We start from the raw sequence: 12,480 nt of genomic DNA on the forward strand, positions 1-12,480 counted from the left end.
AGTAGTATTCACAGAGTCGTCTCTAAGCCATTCCTGCGTTGTCTTGAGTCATTGTCTTGTTGGAAGGTGAATCTTTGCCCTGTCTGAGGTCCTGTGTGCTCTGGATCAGGTTTCCATTAAGAATATATCTGAACTCCATTCAGCTTTCCCTCAACCCGGACCCAGTCTCCCTGTCCCAGACCCTGAAATATACCCCCACAGCATGAAGCTTCACTGAAAGAATGGTGTTGGGCAGGTAACTAGCAGGACTTAGTTTTCACAAGGAAACTCCAGCACCTCTGCAGAGTCAGTACGCCTTCTCCTTTTGGCTGCTGGACTTCCTGAGGGGGGACAGGAGGCACTCCTACTGGTAGAGGGAACTGACTGGCTCACAGGGTCAGACTTGGCACAGGAGGGCGCATCATCTTCCCCTTTGTAGGCAACCTCTGTGTCTGAGCCTTTACTTGTTGAGGCCACATCAGCTGGTGGTGCTGGCAGTGGAGCACTTGTGATCCTCCTGAAGGTTTGCCTCCCAGGATGACATGCACTGCCCCAAACCAGCACCATGTGACTGTGTGGCATAAATATCATATTCCTATAATCTGCCACGACATCCTCACTACAACATTAAACGCTGTTTCAGATACAGGTTTGAGATACAAGTGAGAAACTGAAACTGTGTTAGTCTGAAAAGCATCAATGAGACACGATCACTTACAGATGAATATTTCTAGCTGAAGTAATGATGTACTATATAAAGACTAAACAGATTTTAAGAATCACACAAAAGATTCCGTTATTCCAATAAAATCTGACCAACTCCCACACAGTCCTCTCTGAGAGAAAGATGAAGATTAGAACAAGCTTTACGTTTAGTGACCTGTAGACCTGTAGCAGAAATAGTTAGAGACACAACCACAATAATAGTAATGAACAGCCTGTAATCAGAGCAGGACAGAACAGTGGTGAACTGTAATCAGAGCAGGACAGAACACACAACTGGAGAGTTCTCTGAAAGCTGGTGTAAAGAGAGAAGTTTTTACTCCAGATTTAAAGACTGAGAGTGTGTCTGATTCCTGTAGATTAACAGGGAGATTGTTCCAAAGTTGGGGGCTTTATAAAAGAACGCTCTTCCTCCTGCACTGGTTTTTCTAATATGTGGGACTGATAATAGGCCAGCATCTTGTGAGCAAAGTGTACGTGGAGGGTTGTAAGGTGTAAAAAGTTCCTCCAGATAATGTGGGGTCAGATCATTGAGAGATTAATATGTTAGAAGTATTTTATAATCTGTACTGAATTTAACAGGTAACCAGTGTAGGGATGAAAGAACTGGACTAATATGATCAGATTTCCGTGGCAGCAGCATTCTGAACAAGCTGGAGCTTATGAAGAGATTTACCTGAACTTTCAGCCAAGAAAAAGCTCTCAGAGAATTCAGATGTCAGTCTGTTCAGATGTTTTGGTCCATACCTTCAATACCTTCAACCAGAATCCAGACTCTCATTGGAAGCTATAGGAAGCGTTTAGAGGCTGTTATTTCTGAAAAAGGAGAATCTAATAAATATTGATGTAATTCATCTGTTGGGGTGTCCAAATTCATGCACCTGCCTAATTTCATTTAAATAATTATTGCACTTTCTATAAATCCTATTTACTTTATTTCACTTCTCAAATATCAGTGTTCGTCTGCTTCATGATCTATTTAACTAAAATTACTGATCTGAACAGCCAATGATTAATAAAGCAAAATCATTCAGAACAGAATTCATTTCCCAGTAGATTCTTACATTTAGAATGGGTTCCTCACTGGGTTTCAAAATCCTCTTTACAGACTGTCTACATTTTCTCCCACCTTATCCTATTCAGCATAGTCTGGTTCTGGTTCTGCCAGCCACCACTACCCCTACAGCTACTAGTCAGTCCTGGCCTGGCACCTTCTTGATGTTCCTGGAGAGAACAATAGACCCCAGACGGCTCAGGTGAAGCTCATCTCGGTGTTAGAGAACCGAATGCAGCCGAAAGCTCTTAGTTGTCCATTAAGTCAGCACAGACGCACCTGTCCCGCAGCCCGCAGTGGAGCGAGAAGAGCTGAGAAAATGGCTCGCTCATTAATCGTTATGTGGTCACGTGGTAGAAGACTATGATCCTGGTGTCTGGCTTTTTCAAAACAGTGTTTTGAAGAACCTGATGCTCGAGCAAAAGCAGTACTTGAACTAGTACATACTGACCTAGCTGTTCCTATAGATCCAGTGTGCAAAAGGGGTTGTAGAGACACTCTGGTGTTTACTGAGGATTACTGAGGTGCAGTCTGTGAACTTCCTGAAAATGAAGGGTGAAAGTGTAGAAGCTACAGAGTGATGCTGGACTGACTTTTCTCCATATGGAACAATAAATGTATTTGTTCAGATAATGGCACAGAGTTCACAGCAAGGGATTTTCAGTCATTGTCTGAATATTTTGATTCTCAGGGTTGATCAAACCAGAGACTTTTTCAGGGATCCAAATTTATTAAAATTTGAAGTTTCGAAGACAACCGTGAGACTGAAATGATCTCAAGGCAATGCTTTGGACATCTTTGTCCTTTGAGTCTGGATCGCTGCAAAAAGTCAATGGTCTAAAACCAATCTGAAAATTGAAATATCAAAAGGGATCCGGATTAAAGTAACCAGAAGGTCTAAGAATACGGCGTTTCGTCTCCTCCTGTTTATTCTAAATTCGTAAGGCAAACAGTCTATTTCATTTACTTACAGTCACCTCGGGTACAGAGTCTCGGAGTCAGTAGAGTGGTGGAGTTGATCAGAAAGAAAGGCATAAGGCTTGAGACCTCAGCACCTTGATCACAACATCTAAAAAATTGGAGAAGCCTATTTGATATGGAAAGGTGAATGCTAGTAGAGATCAAATTACCTAAAGAATTCTGGACATCTGTTGTAATAACCACTGCAGTCAGTCGCAACAAGGACTCAAATATTTAATATAAATATTAAAATGATAAACTCCTAAACAACAACAATGTTAAAACCAATATTCTGACATTACAATTACAAACTATGTGGGGGACAGGTTATGAAGTAGGAGTGTGAGTAGGTGCTGAACAGAGAGATAATGAAGAGCTATAGCTATTGTAGGAACAGGTTATGAAGTAGGAGTGTGAGTAGGTGCTGAACAGAGAGATAATGCAGAGCTATAGCTAATGTAGGAGCAGGTTATGAAGTATGTTTGTGAGTAGGTGCTGGACATATGATCAGCATTAATGTTAAAGTGCTGATTAAGTATGTGTATCTGAGCGAACATCAGGGCACCACAGCACATGCAAAAGAGATAAAGAGAGAAACGAAAGGAAGAAAGAAAGGGTTAGGAGACTTGTGTAAAAAAGCTCTGCTGAGTAGAGGGACAGGCCTGATTCTGGAACATGGATCAATGGACACCTCCATGGCAGGGCATCTCAGTACGAGAGAGAGAGGGGGGGGGTGGGGGGTGTTAGGATGGTTGTGTTGGAACTCTGCTGAGTAGCGGGACAGGCCCGATACCAAAACACAGGAACTGACCCAAAAAAAGGGCAACGCCAGACAGGCAGCTCAGGAAATGAGGGGGGAGAGAACTAAAATGTTGGCGACGAAGGGTAGATTAGAACTTGGTCTACAACTGGCCAGGTCATGGGGGTCCAGATTAGGCTTTTTAATAATGGGCTTTATAATCGCCAATTTAAGAGATTTAGGTCAAGAGATTTCATCCCAAGAGATGCATTAACTATGTCAATTAATGGTTTACCAACCTTTGGCAGTGCCTGTTTAAACAGCGGTGTTTGTACCGGCTCTAATCTACATGATGACGATTTAGAGGAGCTCATTATATTGAGCAAATCGTCTTCTGTAACGGAGCTAAAGTACTGTAGGTATGTAGTGCAGCATTCATCATTGTCTATCGCTGTGGTTTGGGACTGACATTAATGATAAAACAGAGAATATTACACTAAAAATCCAAGGAATTTCATGATGTTGTTGCTGCTAATTTCAGCAGGGATAACTGAGCTAAATTATCCCTGCTGAAGAATAAGAATGAAGCTAGAAGAATAAATTAAACTCGTCATGCCGTCCAATCCTGGCTACTTCCCTTTTTTCATCTGACAGAGAGTCTTTTAATTCTAGAGTAGAAATATCCTGATCTAAATAAGATGCCTCGTCAGTGGACAATTGTGGCAAATCTAAGGAATGGAAAAAGGGGGCAATATTTAAGGTTTCCTTTGGGACATATGGCTTCTGAATATAGAGGCTGTAAAAAGCATCATTGCTTCTTGGTGACAAAGGCAAAAAAAAGGGACAAATCAAATGCAATAGAATTATTCCTAAAGAAATCATTCACTGCTCCCAACAAACCTCTGATCATCCACTGAACCCTGATTCAACATAAGAAATTCGGTTAATTCACTCCTGATTTGAGGGCTTTGAAAGATTTGTGCCTTGCAGATAAAATGTATTGCTTAGTGCTCGGATTAAGTTAAGGTGAAAACCGTCTGTGGTGGTGGAGGCACCCTCTGCTTTTCCAGGCCACAGGCAGCCTCCAGCCTCGTCTTCAGTCGGTGGAGTTTGGACTGCCTCTACAACAGCAGCAGTCAAGCTTAACGACCTCCTTGCAGAGCACCTGGAGATCTTACACCTCCGGGGTCGCCAAGTTCCTCCAGAGTAAACGCAGATAGAAACACACAACGGTCAGGGAGAGAGTACTGTACAGTATGTTCATCAAAACCATCTGGAGACAAATAAAACAATGTAAAAATGGAGGATTCTTCTATTCAGCCTTGGACAGAGCTCCATGTAACGCATCAGGTTCTCTGCTCTGTCAGATCAAGAATATTCTACTGGGTCTATTTTAAGAGGAATAGACCTATACTAGGGCAGCAGAAAAACCTGAATCTGTACATTGTAGGTTTAGACTGAAAGCTCCCAATAAGTCACGTTCTAGTAAATTTTGTGTTTTACTGATCTATTACCCAATTTCACCTTCACAGGACTGCAAAAATGTTGAGTGGTAAGCCTGAAACATCCAGTGTTAGAATTGTGTCCGTACTGATGGATATGGGTACTGACTCCTTCATAAGTACTGAAACTGTTGTACTCACTATCTTATTTGGCACAGTCACCTCGGGTACAGAGTCTCGGAGTCAGTAGAGTGCCTGAATTGACTCAGAATCACTCATTGGGATGACGGCGGCCGCCTCTGTCTGTTTCTGATCCTGTCTCTGAAAACTCTGGACCCAGAGGAATATTGGGATCTCGGTGGAACCTCCAAAACTGTGGTAGTGGGATTTGCTTCTCTGCACTTAAAGAATCAACTCAATCAGTCAGTCTTAGGAATGTAGAGAAACACTTTAATCCTGCAGTAAACGTAACGCCAGTGGAAGACTTCAGAACGGAGTCTGACAAAAACACCTTGCTGTACAGTCAGTCAGTTACACTTGTCAGTAAGTGGGCGGAAGGGAGGGGGGGTGTCTGGGGGGTTAAAGACCATGATCCTGGTGTCTGACTTTTTCTGAACAGTGTACAGAAGTGTACAGCAGTGCTTCTTCAGGGCCAAGCTGCATCAGGAGAATAGTGGAGAACGATGGTGACAAAGCCACCTTGCAATGTCCGGAACACGGGCACCTGCAAAACAGGAGACCGCAGCATTACTGTTCAGGGTTTTTACAGAAGAATCTCCAAGAGTGAGAACACCGCCCTGAGGACTCGGGTGAGGTGAAGAGCTGAGGTCCTCGAACCAGCTGGCAGATGTGAAAAACGGCTGAAGTGGTGGAACAGTCCTCGGCTTTTCCCAGCCACGCTGACACTTCCAGGCCCTCTCAGGCGCGGGAGAGGAGACGCTGACCCTCTGTGTCCCCCGCGGTCACGATGGAGGTGACGGGCAGCCCCAGCCTTGTCTTCCGCCAGTGCAGTTTGGACTGCCTCTACAACAGCAGCTGGATCTGCCGTAATGGATCTTGACGACCTCCTGAAGAGCTCCTGAGTAAAAACACAGAAGATAAAACAAATAAAAAGACATAGCCACAAAAATAGTACCAAGTCCCCCATTAAAGTACCAAGACACAGAAACTGAACCAAAAAAGGGCAACTCCAGACAGGCAGCTCAGGACATGAGGAGAGAGAGAAAATGAAGAAGATTAGAACAAGCTTTACGTTTAGTGCCCTGTAGACCTGTAGCAGAAATAGAGACACAACCACAATAATAGTAATAAACAGCCTGTAATCAGAGCAGGACAGAACAGTGGTGAACTGTAATCAGAGCAGGACAGAACACAGAACTGGAGAGTTCTCTGAAAGCTGGTGTAAAGAGAGAAGTTTTTACTCCAGATTTAAAGACTGAGAGTGTGTCTGATTCCTGTACATTAACAGGGAGGTTGTTCCAAAGTTGGGGGCTTTATAAAAGAACGCTCTTCCTCCTGCACTGGTTTTTCTAATATGTTGGACCGATAATAGGCCAGCATCTTGTGAGCGGAGTGTACATGGAGGGTTGTAAGGTGTAAAAATTTGGGCAACTATGATAATTTTGACGATTTTCCTTTATAAAATTAATGGTTATTCAGATCATCAATTTCAGTTGAATACATCAAAGTAGATGAACACAGTGATATTTGAGAAGAGAAATGAAGTTTATAGGATTTACAGAAAGTGTGCAATAATTATTTAAACAAAATTAGGCAGGTGCATAAATGTGGGCACCCTTGTTTTATTGATTTGAATACCTTTAGCACAAACTATTAAAACACTAAATTTGTTTTCTAAGCTCATTGACCCTTGACCTACATATACAGGTGAATCCAATTATGAGAAGGAGGTTAAAGTGGCCAGTTGCAAGTTTTTCTCCTCTTCTTCTCTGAAGAGTGGAAACATGGGAGCCTCAAAACAACTCACAAATGACCTGAAAACAAAGATCGTTCAACATCATGGTTTAGGGGAAGGATACAAAAAGCTCTCTCAGATTTCAGCTGTCAGTTTCCACTGTGACATTGTAGTGTTTAGACTGTAGGTTAAGGTTTAGACTGAAAGCCCCCAATAAGTCACTTCCTAGTAAATTCAGGGGGCAATGTATGGAGACTATAAAACCAGTGTTTTACTGTTCTATTACCCAATTTCACCCAATTTAAAATAACTTCATTGACAATGGCTGCTTTAGGGGCTAGAGATCGTATATTTAACAGCCCAAATTTAACAGTAGAACTGCTTGTACTTGGAAAGATGGAAGAATTTATATAAATTCTAATAAGATTTTTAAAGCAGATTTTCCGACGTTACAATTACAAACCATGACAGTCTCAATACTGCAGGATTTGAGTGAAATGCTCAGAGTATCACTGATCTATTACGTTTTAATAGAAGCAGAAATGTGACAGAATAAATGGGTGGAAACATGTAAATCACTTACCTGCCAATTATGCAGTTCATTAACCTGACAGTGTGACTGGGAGGGGTCAGTCAGTCCTGGTCTGGCACCTTCTTTATGTTCCCGGAGAGAACGATGTACCCCAGGCGGCTCAGGTGAAAAGGCGTACGACCTCAGCAGCTCTATATATGAATTTCAATGACTCTACGCTGAGAGAGAGAAAGCATAACCTTTCAAAGAGGAGAGTATGTGGAGCAGCATGCTACACTTACAAACATGACAGATAGAAGCTAGAGTCAAAATGTGAAAGGGAGTCTTTGTAGGGACAGACAAGAACAGTCCATCATACATAGTCTACTATCCAGACACAGGGAAAGCCCTTAAACACAGGCTTGTGAAATTTCATACAAAGTGTGTTAAAGAACAGCAAACCCAGACTGACCAGTCAATGAAAGCTGATGATCCCAAGATGAGATGGGTGCACCCCCCCATTCCAACAGCCAGCAGTGTTGATCAGACTCCAGAAGAGGTTCAAGAGTCCAAAACTGATGCTCAAGATGATGCTCAAACAGAGGGAGACAGACATGGTACACACGTTTCAAAGAGAGATGGGAAAGCACTTCAGGACTGGGTGTCAGATACTGACCAAATTCATTTTTAATACAAGCAGAGAAATTACAGAATAAATGGTTATTAAAATAGAAAAACTATGTAAAATTACTTACCTGCCAACTATTCAGTTCACTAAAATCAGGAACTCGCTGCATCGGGAGGAGAACAGTAAAGAATGATTGTGTCAAAGGCATCACGCTGCCACAGTGCCAAGGGAAGCAACCTGGTGAAGTTGGCATCTGGAAAACAGGAGACAGTGGTGTTACTCTTGGGGCTCAATACTTTAAGTGGTTTTCAGTAGAATATCCATCAATGAGAACACTGCCCTGAGGGGTTGTCCTTGAGGGATGAAGCAGGTGAAGGCTGCTGAGTAGAGGGACAGGCCTGATACTAAGAAGCAGGAACTGAACCAAAAAAGGGCAACTCCAGACAGGCAGCTCAGGACATGAGGGGAGAGAGAAAAAGACAAAGATTATTTAAACAAAATTAGGCAGGTGCATAAATGTGGGCACCCTTGTTGTTTTATTGATTTGAATACCTTTAGCACTAATTATTAAAACACTAAATTTGTTTTGTAAGCTCATTGACCCTTGACCTACATATACAGGTGAATCCAATTATGAGAAGGAGGTTAAAGTGGCCAGTTGCAAGTTTTTCTCCTCTTCTTCTCTGAAGAGTGGAAACATGGCAGCCTCAAAACAACTCACAAATGACCTGAAAACAAAGATCGTTCAACATCATGGTTCAGGGGAAGGATACAAAAAGCTCTCTCAGATTTCAGCTGTCAGTTTCCACTGTGAGGAACACTGTGAGGAAATGGAAGACCACAGGCACAGTTCTAGTCACGGCCCGAAGTGGCAGGCCAAGAAAAGGCGAAGGATGGTGAGAACAGTCATAGTCAACCCACAGAAAGGCACCAAAGACCTACATCATCATCTTGCTGCAGATGGAGTCACTGTGCATTGTTCAACTATTCAGCGCAACGACCCAAAACACTGCTCAAAATCTACTAAGGCACTCATGCAGAGGAACAAGGACATTCTGGAACGGCCATCTCAGTCCCCAGACCTGAATATTACAGAAAATCTGGGGTGTGATTTAAAGCTGGAGAACTGGAGATGTTTTGTAAAGAAGAACGTCCAAAATACCTTCAACCAGAATCCAGACGCTCATTGGAAGCAATAGGAAGCGTTTGGAGGCTGTTATTTCTGCAAAAGGAGGATCTACTAAATATTGCAATCTCGCAGAACAGTCTGATTTCCCACAATTAAAACAAGCACATTCTCTCCTACCTTCAATCTCGCCCGCTCCAGAGTCCCCTGCCTCAGTCCAGCAGTACATTAACTGAGCTTGTAACAATGTCTCCTTTTTATTTACTTCACGTGTATAGTCTGAATTCTTAGGGTATTGTAAACTCTGCTCCCTTGTCTTATAACCTTCAAAATCTGATTTGAACAGTCCTGAAAATTAACATTTTTTTTTCCAAAACCTTGATTTAAAATCTTTACATTTCCTAACAAATACATTCCCTTTACAAAATTCTCTAGACTGAACAGTACTGAGAATTAAATATCGTAAAATCATATCTTAGAAACTTAATTTGAATAAATCTGAAATTCTGAAAAAGTCTCCGCTTTAAACAACCCTGAGAATCAAAATATTCCAAGACAAAATCTTAGAATCTTCCAATTTAAAACACATCTGGATCCCAATAAATTCCCCAGTTCAGACGATCTTAAGGCAATGCTTTGGACATCTTCGTCCTTTGAGTCCGGATCGCTGCAAAAAGTCAATGGTCTAAAACAAATGTGAAAATGAAAATATCAAAGGGGTCCAGATTAAAGTAACCTGAAGGTCTAAGAATACGGCGTCTCGTCTCTTCCTGTTTATTCTAAATATGTAAGGCAAACAGTCTAATTCATTTATTTACAGTCACCTCGGGTACAGAGTCTCGGAGTCAGTAGAGCGCCTGAATTGACTCAGAATCACTCATTGGGATGACGGCGGCCGCCTCTGTCTGTTTCTGATCCTGTCTCTGAAAACTCTGGACCAAGAGGAATACTGGGATCTTGGTGGAACCTCCAAAACTGTGGTAGTGGGATTTGCGTCTCTGCACTTAAAGAATCAACTCGATCAGTCAATCTTAGGAATGTAGAGAAACACTTTAATCCTGCAGTAAACGTAACACCAGTGGAAGACTTCAGAACTGAGTCTGACCAAAAAAAACAAAAACTTGGACCCTCCACCTACTGCTGCTTTAATACATCTGTATATACACATCAATATATTTACTGAATGGTGGTAAAATAAGGTAGATAACTCTCCTCATCTGTATGTTTAAAACACATTATAATTCAGATTAAAATAGTGCATTCATTACACTGGAGAGGCAAGGCTGGCAGAATTGGTTTAAAACATGAATCTAATGTGTGATCGATGTCAAACAGACTCAACAACACAGGCACACGTTTTGGTTTTCTTAAAAATGACTGAAGACTCAAACATGATTCCAAAAGACAAACAGACGATCCAGCCTTCCCCTACAACAGCAATATTCGGGGTGACTCCTCAAGAGCTTTATCTGGGTAAATCTTGATCAAAAGGTGCTGGCTAAGACTGCTTAGATTACTTAAAGGAAAAGAGAAAAACCCTCCTACCTAAAATTGGGTGAAGTGGTAAATTTAATACTACTTGGTTTGAGTTTCAAGTTCATCATAAATACAGAAACACTCACATTGGTGGGGGTCATAAAATCAGTTCACACAGGACCCCCTGGAAGCTAATAAACAAACCTACGCCCTTGATTTAGCTTCACAGAGATCTAGTGAACTAAGGTGGTTCACTTCAGACAGGTCTGGACATGTACTGGCTTAAGCAGGTTGGAGGTTTGGAGTCTGACTGTTTGACCTCGTTATCTGTATAAAAGACACCGGTCCACAGCCTCAAACAGGTGCCATTAATACAGGTAACGAGTGGAGGACAGAAGAGCTCCTTAAAGAAGTCTGCAGGTCTGTGAGAGCCAGAAATCTTGCTTGTTTGTGGGTGACCAAATACTTCTTTTCCACCAAAATTTACAAATAAATTCTTTAAAAATCCTACACTGTGTTTCCTGGCTTTATTTCTCATTTTGTCTCTCATAGTTGAAGTGTATCTATAATAAATTACAGACCTCTTAGTTTTCTAGGTGGGAGAACTTCACAATCAGCACAATCAGTGGCTGAAGAAATACTTTTTTGCCCCACTGTATATTTAACAGCCCAAATTCAATGCGGAACTGCTTGTACTCAGAAATATAAATTAAGATTTTCTGACATTTCAATTACAAACCATCCGAGAGTCTCAATACTGCAGGATTTGTCTGAAACGCTATGAGTGACACTGATCTATTACTTTTTAATACAAGCAGAAAAGTGACAGAATAAATGGGTGGAATCAAGTAAATCATGTAAATCACTTACCTGCCAACTATGCAGTTCACTAACCTGACAGTGTGACTGGGAAGGGTCAGTCAGTCCTGGCCTGGCACCTGCTTGATGTTACCGGAGAGAACGATGGACCCCAGACGGCTCAGGTGAAGCTCATCTCTGTGTTAGAGGACCGGACGCAGCCGAAAGATCTCCCAGTTCTCTACGAAATCAGCACAGACAGACCTGAGAATAGTCTCCACTATTAGAACAGTGAAGAACGATGGTGCCAAAGTCACCTGGTGATGTCCAGGACACGGTCACCTGGAAAACAGAAGACCGCAGCATTACTCTTTAGGGTCTATACTTTTTTACAGAAGAATCTCCGACAGTGAGAACACGGACCTGAGGAGTTGCCGCACCGATAGTGCTGCAGTTAAAACGGTCGTGTTGGAGGAGTCACAGGCAGCTTCCAGCCTCGTCTTCCGTGGGTGGAGTTTGGACTGCCTCTACAACAGCAGCTGGATCAGTCGGTCAGGCTTGACGACCTCCCTGCAGAGCATCTGGAGAGCTTGTTCCTCCGCGGCCGCCAAAAGCAGTACAGATTGACCTGGCTGGACCTATAGATTCAGTAAGGGGGGGGTGAAGTTCAGAAAGGTTCCAGGTCTATATCGTAGTGCTACTAAATGACTTCATTCAAAGAGAGATGTGTATACGCTCAACAGGCAGGAGAAACTAAGCTAATAATGACCACTCAGAGCTTCTAGCAAGACACCAGCTTTAACCTGCCTCTGACCGTTTCCACAGCTTAAACTATGGGGTTTTAGCGCCCCCACAAGGACGAAGAGAGGAACAGCAACAGCCTCTGAGCAGTAGTTCAATAAACACCAGGACGTTGACCAAGAACACAAATTTAGCACAAATCCACAGAATTACACCATCCATACTAACCTAAAACAGCTCAGAACAGTGAAACATGTGAAGAAATAATCCATGAAGATTCAGTAATACATAGATAAACACTGAAGCTATGTTGCTAAGGAGAAAGCTAGCACAGCAACAGAACTAAGCCATTCCCAAACTAAATGAACAGCAGCTTACTTTGTGTCAC

At 42.3% G+C, this 12,480-nt stretch overlaps 1 long non-coding RNA gene across 2 annotated transcripts; it reads right to left on the bottom strand.

The window, feature by feature from the left end:
• Positions 1-5,326: 5,326 nt before the first annotated feature.
• LOC140557538 (uncharacterized) lies at positions 5,327-11,871 on the bottom strand. Of its 2 annotated transcripts, XR_011979827.1 has the most exons (6): positions 11,775-11,871; positions 8,291-11,693; positions 8,079-8,204; positions 7,796-7,916; positions 7,396-7,562; positions 5,327-5,975 (listed from the first exon to the last, which is right to left on the bottom strand). It is a non-coding gene; the product is annotated as an uncharacterized lncRNA (long non-coding RNA). The 2 variants fall into 2 exon arrangements; XR_011979826.1 differs by having other exon boundaries at positions 8,079-11,693.
• Between the last annotated feature and the right edge of the window lie 609 nt (positions 11,872-12,480).

This window comes from Salminus brasiliensis, chromosome 6, assembly GCF_030463535.1.
Source record: "Salminus brasiliensis chromosome 6, fSalBra1.hap2, whole genome shotgun sequence".
NCBI lineage: Eukaryota > Metazoa > Chordata > Actinopteri > Characiformes > Bryconidae > Salminus > Salminus brasiliensis.